The sequence below is a fragment of the Anomalospiza imberbis genome, chromosome 2 (genome assembly GCF_031753505.1).
Source record: "Anomalospiza imberbis isolate Cuckoo-Finch-1a 21T00152 chromosome 2, ASM3175350v1, whole genome shotgun sequence".
Lineage (NCBI taxonomy): Eukaryota > Metazoa > Chordata > Aves > Passeriformes > Viduidae > Anomalospiza > Anomalospiza imberbis.
In genome coordinates this window covers 37,594,954-37,605,484 of record NC_089682.1, presented here as the reverse complement: position 1 = coordinate 37,605,484, position 10,531 = coordinate 37,594,954, and the positions used below count along the sequence as shown (strand labels likewise).

At 36.1% G+C, this 10,531-nt stretch overlaps 1 pseudogene; it reads left to right on the top strand.

Annotated features, from left to right (window-relative positions):
- Positions 1–4,879: 4,879 nt before the first annotated feature.
- LOC137468521 (uncharacterized) lies at positions 4,880–8,914 on the top strand (annotated as a pseudogene).
- The last annotated feature ends 1,617 nt before the right edge of the window (positions 8,915–10,531 follow it).

The window sequence follows — 10,531 nt, the reverse complement described above, 5'->3', positions numbered from 1 at the left end:
AATGAGAAACTACAAATTATTCAAGAGCAGCTTGATTTTAATTCATATTTAAATAATTTCCTACTAATTTGAGAATTCAAGTAAACCCATACTACAGGAAAATATAGAAAGTATCCTACTACCACAGAAAAAGCTTTGCTTCAAAGCCAATACATTTATAATGTCAAATTATACATTACTTGGTAATTTTGAGTTTGAATAACTTAAATTTTCACCTATATTTTTTTTCTTTTGAATAGCAGAATTATAATGAATAAATTAACTTAGAAATTATGGAAAATATTCCTGGCAAATATTGGGCCTTCCACTTTTTTTTTGATGAATTTTATTGCTTTTATGAGTCCAGAATGTTTAACTGAATAAGAAGACAAACAAGTTCAATTATCTCATCAAAATATGTTACAGTTTAGACTTTAGGAGAACTATTTCATAGCAAGAGTATTTAAGCAACCAGGAGGTAGATTATTAATTCAGTAGGAGGGTCAATTATCTTAATAAGGACTGGAGGTGACATAGCATTTTGTGATTTTAATCTGCAATAGGTTATTGTGAAATTGCCTGAGGGTGAACATAATCAATTTGGAGCATCTAAGCAACATTTACTTTGTACTAAACCTGACAAACAACCTGAGGAAATTCAGCCATGCAGTCAAACAGAACAGGAACACACAGAAGAATAAAGATATTATTCTTCAGAGATGGGTGAAAAAATTACACCAGGCGTAAGATATTTACAGAAATTTTTGCATGTGCTATCATCTGCTATCCTAAAATACATTTAGTTCCATAACAGACTTGAATTTACCACCACCTAACCCACAAAGAGGTGTCTAAAGTTTTATGAAAAGAAGGAAAAATAATAGTCACAAAATATAGAACTCAATATATAATAATATCACCCTCTGCATTAAGAGAGAGATATTAGCATGTACTATGAAAGTATTCAGGCATATTATTTATTAAACCTATGCTGAGTGACTACAAGTCCATATTTTTACAGCTAAATTATGTATTAGTCAGCATCACTTAAAGAAGCTGCTGAGAGGTCACTTTTTGGAATTTCTTATGTCTGACAGAAAAAAGTTCACATCATTGAATTGCAAGAAAGTGTTCACAGTACAAAGCTGCCTCCTTGGTCATTTGGTGTAAATGGATAATTGACAAAAGTATCTTGATTGCATTTGAAAGCTCAAACTTTTCAAACAAAGAGGAAAATATATTTTAATATATTGTACCTAGCTGGAAAGAATTAATATTTTAATTTGACCTTTATGTCTACATTGTGCAAATAGATTCTAAGTTGTTCTGAATATTGACTCACAGAAACCAAAATCTCAGATTGTGTAATTAGCTTGGCTTATAGCAGCCAAATCACATTGGAGTTTCTCATCATTAAAAGTGCCATTGAAGAAAGGCATGTCACGGATCTAGTAAGAAAAGAGAAGTGAGTTGTTTTTTATTTTTATGTTGTTCTTTGATTTTCATCATGAAAAGCAGATAGATTGACCTTTTTCCTTCCTTCAGCACAGAATCAATAAATTGAGCACAGTTGTGAACATTGGCTGAATGACTAATATCAGTGTATCTCATGTGGTGACCCAAGCCAGTCTCATTCCCAAAAATGCATCTCTGTGGTTATTTTATAGCTATTAGTGAAGCATGCCTTTAAGAAGAAATATTTCATAAATCCTGCCTGTGTTCCCCGAGAGATGGCACATTCTTTATCCCAATAATGAAACAATTAGAACGCTTAGCAGATATAAGAAAGATAACATACTACATATCTTCCAAATCTATTACAGTCTTTTGGACTCCTGTAGACTTTCCAACCTGCAGCAAATAATTTAAATTAAAAAAAATCCTTTGGTTTATTTTCTCTAAATTCAAAGGCTTATTTATTTAATTGCAGAATGGTTTGAGTTGGAAGAACCCTTCAAGGTCATCCAATCCCCCTACCATGGGCAGGGACACCTTACACCATGTTGCTCAGAGCCCCATCCAACCTAGCCTGAACATCTCCAGGGATGGGGCTGGAGATACTCTCCTTCAGCCTAAAGTCATCTCTCCTAGTTGATGTTCAAGATAATTCCATTATACAGCACTTTTTGGAGCAATGAAATAAAATGTCATGCTGTCCATCAGCCAGCAACAAAATGGGTTCTAGGGTTTGAAGAAGTCTACATCTCTCATGAATAGAAACAAATTTCAAGAAAAATCTTCTTTCCTCCTGGCCCTTACTCAGCTGTGTATTCAACCTTAGGCACTTCATGTCTTAATGCAAACATTCAGTAGCAAACCTGTACCCACATTAACACAACCTTGCTGTTTGTGAACTGACACATTTGATTTGGGTACTTTCTGTGGAAAGTCTCTAGAGCTATTGCCTGTACATCAAATAGGACACATCCTCCCTACAGCATTTGTGCAATTAGAAAAAATTAAGGATTTGGTTGAATACTTGTCTACAAATTTAGTGTCTTCTAAAAAACCCTTTTAAAAGTTATTTCATCCCTCTTTCCTTGCCCATTTGAACAAACAAATGTTTAGGATCAAAACACAGGGAAAAACCCCAAACTGCTGTGTATGCAAAATAAATGGGTGTGTCAAAAATCATATACTGAATTACAGAGCTAGATTACAGTAGATAGTTCTTGAGGAGGTCTGTAAGAAGCAATCATTAGAAGATAAATCAGTACATAAATACCAAAAAGCACTAAGGAGAAAGGAAATTAAGGGCAGAAATATCTGAAAAATCTAAGAACAAAACTTTTTAGCTAGCTTTTTACCAAGCTGTAGAAAAAAAGAGAAACATCATATGAATGCCCAACACATGAGAACAGTACTTGTGCTCTGAGAATAAGTAAACAGAAGGACTGCATTATGCAAAACATTCTATAAGGATTTTGATTTAGACAAGTTCACAAAGAATCAAGTAGAACATACTCTTTAAAAATCACCCCAACATCTGTAAAAACAGATGTGAATTTTGGCTCGTAGGAAAAACCTGACTTGCTGACACTAAACTGCTCTTGCAGGATATATGGAGTTTAAAATCTGATGTCTCAAGTGTACCACAACAGCTAAAGCTGATTAAAAAAAAATCAGTGGGAATGTGTCAAGGTAGTCAAAATTAGCAGTCACAGTCATTAAGCTTCAGACTGAAAGAAGAGAAGGAAATGAAGATCTTGTTCTGAGTAAACAAAGAAAAAAAAAGAACTATGTCTGTTAAGAAAGAACTTAGAATAAACCTGCAAGTCAGACTTTATTTATTGTCAAAATACTGTCAGATAAAGGCTTTTCAGATTCCTTTTCTCTGTTTTAAGTATTGGCAATTTATCTATCACTTTGTGATCTTTCACTGTCTCTTTCCTCTTTTCTTTCTGAATAGGTTTCCATATAGTCTTCCATCCAAGAAATCTCTTCATTACGCAGAATAGGCAGGGTTCTGCTTTTATCAAAATACAGTGGACTAGATTCTTATTTTTATGCAATAGTAGCAACTAAGCCAAATACCATACCATAAATATTTAAGCAGTTTATATTCATATCATCCAATTTTTCTTTAACACAATGAAAATACCATAGCAACAAAAACCCAAGTATGAATAAAATACCAGGACTAAAGAAAGTTAGTAAATTTAGTCTTTAGTGAATTTACATTGGCAGTTTGAAGCTAATTGTTTAATTTTCATTGGGTTAAAATGTACGTAATATTGAAGGAAATTTGCCAATTAAAATAATTTCTGCCTGAAAACATTTTTCTTGCAACTGCTACAAGGAATAACCGAAATGGTAGTAACTACAAGAGATAAACCAATAATTCTTGAATATTTTTTCCCATTTGTTTGACATTTTTACATTTGGCAGTACACTGTGTATTGACAAAGTAACTGTTTCCAATATACACTCAGTTTGTTAGTCAATTCATGTGTTGCTGGCACAGATTTTCCACACAGCAACAGAGGAGCAAAATATGAAAATCCTCAGGAATATGTAACTAGAAGCCCATAAAAATTGGCAGAATTATAAAAGCCTATTATATAAAATAAGTTTGATTTTGTAGGCAAATAGGCACTTCTGGTTTTCTGGTTTGTCTTTTTTTTTTTTTTTTTTTTTTTTTTTTGTTTCAGCTTTGCTTTTACTTAAAAACTTCTTTCAGAAGATTTACTTCCAAAGCTTAAAGCATTAAATACAAACCTGGTTGTGTGTTTTCCAAGTAAAAGCAGATTTTGACTGAAAAATATGAAATTGTCAAAATTATGAAAACAGGCTTAACAAACTTGTGGCAAGAGGCAAGCAAGGTATATTCCAGCAGCCCATTCTCACCACATCAGATCAGTGAAGAATGTGGCTCAGACAATTCCAAGTTGCAGTTGCAATTCCAGCTGCAGTGAGGGCTCTCTAGGGGAGCTAAGGTAGCAATTTTCAAGCTTCTGCACTTCCTGATGAAGAACTGCCTCCCATGCTTCAGGGATGCTGGATAACTCTTGTGTTTCTCTAATGTTTTTGTTTCTCAGCTCCCTAGTGTCTAGAGAATTAACAGGAAACTGGAACACAGAAAGCCTGAGAAACCTCAAAGCTCTCCAATTTTAAAAATTTTCAAGATAGACTGTGTAATGATTGTTAATGTATTTGTCTACACTTGCCTTCTGCTGGATATTCCTTTATGTAAAAGTGCAGCTTTAGAACACAAAAGGAATTTTCCAAGGAATAGATAGTGTGACCTTTTCCCAAACCCTGTAAGAAGCATTTATCTCTTCATAATCTAAAATATATGTTGAGTAACTTTTGGTAAACAACCCAAAAAGCAGAAAACAGAGTGCTACCAAAATATGTGTTTTCTTCTTTTTGCTTCTGTCAGACTGTAAATATTCGGACCATGGAGAGTCTTTCACAAGAGGTTAGCATTTCTGAGATGTCCCACTGACAGCTGTGAAACTGCTCATGACACATCCACACCTACGGGACAGAATCATGGAAAAGTGAGTCTGTAAAGCACCTCAAGAAGCTTCGTTTGGCACCTTGCCTCACACAAGGTTAATTTTATCTCTGTCACTCTTGGCTGATGTTTATCGAACCTATTAATAAATGTTCCCATGATGGCAGCTACAGTTTTCCCCAGCAATTTATTCTGTTCCTTTCTATATCTTTATCATCAAAATCTTCATAGTATCTGATCCATGTTCCTTTGTGCTGGAGTCTAATCTAATTACTTTTTTATTTTATTCTTCATGGTCATGAGGAGCAAATTTTTTAAAATTTTTTCCCTTCCTTTTCCCATGCTATGAGGTTTGCAAATATGTGTTAAAGACTCAAGACAAATTTTCTTTTTTTTTTTTTTTTTTAGCTGTAGTCAGCCAGAGTTTATAAAAAAATAATAGGTCTGGGTATATAGTTTAAAATTTAGCAAAACAGTAGCTGTAAGAAAACTACAGGGAAAAAATGTTGACATATGTCAAAAGTGAATCAAGTAAGAGAGTAAGAGTTTATCATCTCTGCATGTTACTAAGCAAAATGGAGGGAGTGAGAGGAGAGAAATTGTCTTTTGGAGATTTTGCTCAAGGTTTTCTGGTTTGGACTTCTTTAATGCTAATACTTTGATTGAAAGACAGCAAAACAACAATTTAGTAGAATGTTATTTTCTGTTGGAAATGGCTTTCAACAGAAGATTTTTGACCAGATATGTTACAAAGATTCAAAAGATAATGTCCTTGCCAATCTTCATCAGCCCCTGAATTTTTTTTTTACGTTTTCCTCCAGCAACACAGCACTAAACTTTGATTTAGGTTCACCGTGTATTTTATGTTCCTGCATGAAACACTTACTAAAACTTTATCAATTAGAACTATTCTTTGAAAGAGTCTTGGAAATTTCAGGTTGTGCCTCTATTTATAGCTGTCTACTTAGCAAGTATTTCACACAGGGGAAGTAATGGCACATCTGCTGCATGGTCTGCAGTGATTTATATCACATTCAGGGACATGGTTAAAGCACTTGTGTTCAAACATGGAAAATTTGAACTTTAGAAATTCCATCTGGGGCAACCAAACTGAACACCCAGGAAGAAAACTCTCAGGTACACATTTTGTCCTAGCTTCCATATATTCAGCCCCCTTATAGTGGCTTTCTAAATTTGATCACTTTGAAAAAGCTGTCATAAATCTCTTTGAACCCCCAATCTATCATAAATCTCAACATTTATAACAATTAAAGACATAGTTTAGTTCTGCTGAATTCTACAAATAGAACTTGTTCTAAGCATATACTTAAAAATCATAACAAGTTTTAAAATATCAGTGAAGTTAAAAGTTTTGTGCATTATAAAATAAAATAAAATTTATGACACCTAAACAACCATACATATTTTAAGCACTTGTCTTTATATATCTAAACAAAATGTTGGACTGTCCTGACTCTAGTGCCAGAATAATTTTACTCAGAGAGCATTCAGAATATCTAACTTAGCATGGCATGAATTTACTCTTTAGTCATTATTTTTCCTGCTCTGATGAGCTAGTGAATCTTACCTCTTACTGTGCTTACTGAGCTCTGGAAATTCTTTGTAACTTCTAAATATATTATCATAACAAGCATAGAAAATATGCCCAACATCAGTGTTTAGAAGATCACGCTCATATCTTATGCGCAATCTTTTTATAAATAGGGTGAATCTCAAGCTAGAGAAACTCGAGGACTGCTTTATTGCAAATGAGCTTTCATTAGCTATAAAGGCCTGAAAACACTGACAGAACTCCTACCAGACATTGTCCTTTTTTTCACAGAAAGAAGCAGAGAACCCATCTTGTCTTTACATAACTAAAATACTCAGCAAACCAGAATCCACACAGTTTAGCACTAAAAAAATCAAACTAAACATCTTAGGGGCAGCTGAAGAGGGGCTATGTCATGAGTGACTTCACTGGCCAGAGGGATTTGGAGAAAGAAGTCTAGGGAAAACTGAGACAGACATTACAGTCAGTGTTTCAACATTTTAATCCACAAATATTCTCCTAATCATCCTATGGAAGACCTGTATTTTTAGTGACTTTCATTATTGATAGGTCACTCTTATAAGCGCTGAATAAACCTCTTTTACAAGCCTGTGTTCTTAGCACTCTCTTTATAGACATTATAGAAAAGTTTCAAATGTCATATTTGATTTGTGTTTCATTTGAAATGGAAATAAGCAGCCCACATAGGTTTAATAATTTATCTAGTGTATGGTTTGAAACACCAGGGCACACAGCTTGGATGTCAAAATACACTGTTTGGAACTGAATTGTTTGTTAAGTCTTAAAGGCAGCTAATCCAACAGTCATTCTAAAGCAAACTGCTTTTTTCTCCTAGCTGTTGCGTCTATGGGACAAGTCCAAATTTCATTTTGTGGCTGGACTCTTTTTGGTGCAATCTTTTGCACAAATCTAAAATAAAGAATGGGGAAAAGTGACTTTTCCCTTCCAGTCACTGCATAAATTCCTAATGAATGGTTTCAGTGTTGTTTTGGTGCTGAGTATTGCTTTAAACAGTTGGACATACACAACAGGCATCCAACTTACCTTCCTGAAGCACACGTATGCTTTGCTAGACAGAAAACCGCAGCTGAACTCGATCCCAATCCGATTCCACCGCCAAACTGCAGAATCTGTAGAAAGCAGTAGAATTATTCTAATTGCGCCTGGTAATTAGAGGAGAACATGAGTAGCTGGGAGAAAATTGCTAAGGTGGGAAACAATTTAACACAGAAAAGGAAGTATATTAAAAGCAGACTGAGCAAAGTAAAACCATAACAGCACTGAGGCGTGCTGCCTTCCCAGGCACTGGGGTCAGGAGTTTGAGCTGGGGCCATTTCTCCCACGTAAGGGTGTGATGGAAGAGTTGCAGAGAACACAAAGGTGACTTTGTTGTCTCTGGTGGAGCACTGGCAGTAGAGCTTGTTGGAAGCTTCACTACAGATCAGCAGAAGGGTTTGTCTGAAGGAGCTTTTTCCCTGCTATCCATCCTGAGAACAAAGGGTTGGTGCTAAACATTGTAAGCAACAGAAACAGGTCCTGATACCAGGGGAATTGAAAAGACATGAGTCTTTAATGGAAAAAACCTTTGAGTCTTTTTTTTATAAGTTTGCAGATGACACTAAGCTGGGAGCGTGTATGGATCTGTTGGAAGGTGGGAGGGCTCTGCAGAGAGACCTGGAACAGTTGAATGGATGGGCAGAGTCTAACAGAATGAAGTTTAATAAGTCCAAGTGCTGAGTCCTGCATTTTTGTCCACAATAACCCCCTGCAGTGCTACAGACTGGGGACAGTGTGGCTGGACAATGCCCAGGCAGAAGGGGACCTAGGGGCACTGGTAGACAGCCACCTGAACATGAGCCAGCCCTGGTGGCCAAGAAGGCCAATGGCACCTGGCCTGGATCAGGAATGGTGTGGCCAGCAGGAGCAGGGAGGTCATCCTTCCCCTGTACTCAGTACTGGTGAGGCCACACCTCGAGTGCTGTGTCCAGGTCTGGCCCCTCAGTTTGGGAAGGACGTTGAGATGCTTGAGCATGTCCAGAGGAGAGCAACGAGGCTGGTGAGGGGCTTGGAACACAAGCTCTGTGAGGAACGGCTGAGGGAGCTGGGGGTGTTTAGCCTGGAGAAAAGGAGACTCAGAGGTGACCTTATCACTCTCTAGAGCTTCCTGAAGGGTGGTTGTAGTCAGATGGAGTTGGTCTCTTTCTCCAGGCAGCAAGAACAGAACGAGAGGTCACAGTCTCAAGCTGCACCAAGGGAAATATAGGTTAGATGTCAGGAAAAAGTTTTTCATGGAAAGAGTGATAAAGTACTGGAATGGTCTGCCTGGGGAGGTGGTGGAGTCACCCTCCCTGGATGTGCTTAAAAAAAGACTGGATGTGGCACGTGGTGCCATGGTTAGTTGAGGTGTTAGGGCATGTGTTGGACTTGATGATTTTGAAGGTCTCTTCCAACTTGTGATTCTGTGATTCTGTGACCCTGGGTACAGCTGAAAACAGTGCTCTATACATCATCATGCAAAGGTTACAAAAAAGTAATTCAGATCATTCTTTCCCCAATCCCAAACCTAGTCATCAAGTAATGAACATAGAACCTATTTCCTAAAAACAGACTTTGCTATTTGTATTACCTACTTTGTGCATAAAGGGAATGCAATATACATGTCTGGAATCTAGTGAAGTGTTATGATAACTTGCAGACTTCTACTGAAAATTACTTCCCAATGACTTGCAGAGAGCATTGTCACAAGGGCTGAGAGCTGGCTGTACAAAAAAGGGCTCAAAGTATTAGATTTGGAGTGTAGGGGAGAATATTTAATAGCATTCTGTAGAGAGTCATTCAGTTTAACGTCTTTATTAATAATGTGCGTGTGGGAGTAAAAATACATTAATGAAATATGCAGGTGAGAATAAATTAGAACTTGAGGTGAACACCAGAGAGCAAAAAGGCATAATACAAATGGGACCAAGTGAGATTAAGGAATCAGGCAGAAAATTACAAAATGAGCTTCAAATGGGAAAAATACAAACTAATATGTTTGAGGAAAATAATATATAAAGTACAGATATTCACAGAGTCTGAAAACTCGGGATGAAGTGTAACACTGAAAGGTCTCAAAGCAGTAGTTTGTTGAAAACTGAGTAAAAAATTTCAGCGTATCACAGTCAGATTTTTTAGTTCTCTTCAAGGCTTCCCTCATCAGATAACAAAGATACAGTAGCATTTCTGACTTCAGTACTGCAGACTCAAGAATGCTTGACCTCTTTAAAAGTAAAAAAAAAAAGAAATTAATTATCAGTTTTCAATTCCCACAATTGAAAAGATAGTGACAAATGTGTTTATGATTTTTTTTGTTGTATTTCTGCAGTGACATAACTATAACAATCAACCACAAAGTACCACACAACAAGATGATCCAAGGACCCTGACCTGAGAAACGGAAGGCAGATCCACCACAAGCAAACCATGGTTTGATTCATTTGTGTAACCAGATTGCTTTTCTTTTCTGGGAGTTTGGATGAAGAAGTGATTGATTTTAGGCTGGATCCAGATTATATCACAGTGATTATATTACTGTGATTATATCTTGTGATTTTAAGTTATACTGAATACTATGTATTGGATTCAGATATCATCTAGGTCTTTCCCCTGACATTACAGAGATCTGTGACTCCGCACATATGTTTTCCAAGACCAAATGGAAGAACATTTTTGGGGAAATTATTGGGATTTGTTGGAATGTATCAATAAATCAACCATGCACAGGACAATAGAAAAACCATCTTGAAAAATACATAGAAGAAAAATAAGTCATATTTTAAAGAACTAGTAAATATTTGTGTCTGGAAGTTTTTATAACATTAATTGTTTTATTCAGTTTCACACTTTTTAATTTTTTTTAATTCCCCCCATTAAAATTGTTATGAATTCTTATCCTCCCTCCTAAATTAATAATTCTGAGTGAGAATCAGATATTTTCTCAGGTATAATCATTAGCACTTGTTAAAGCTCTTCAGATGCTC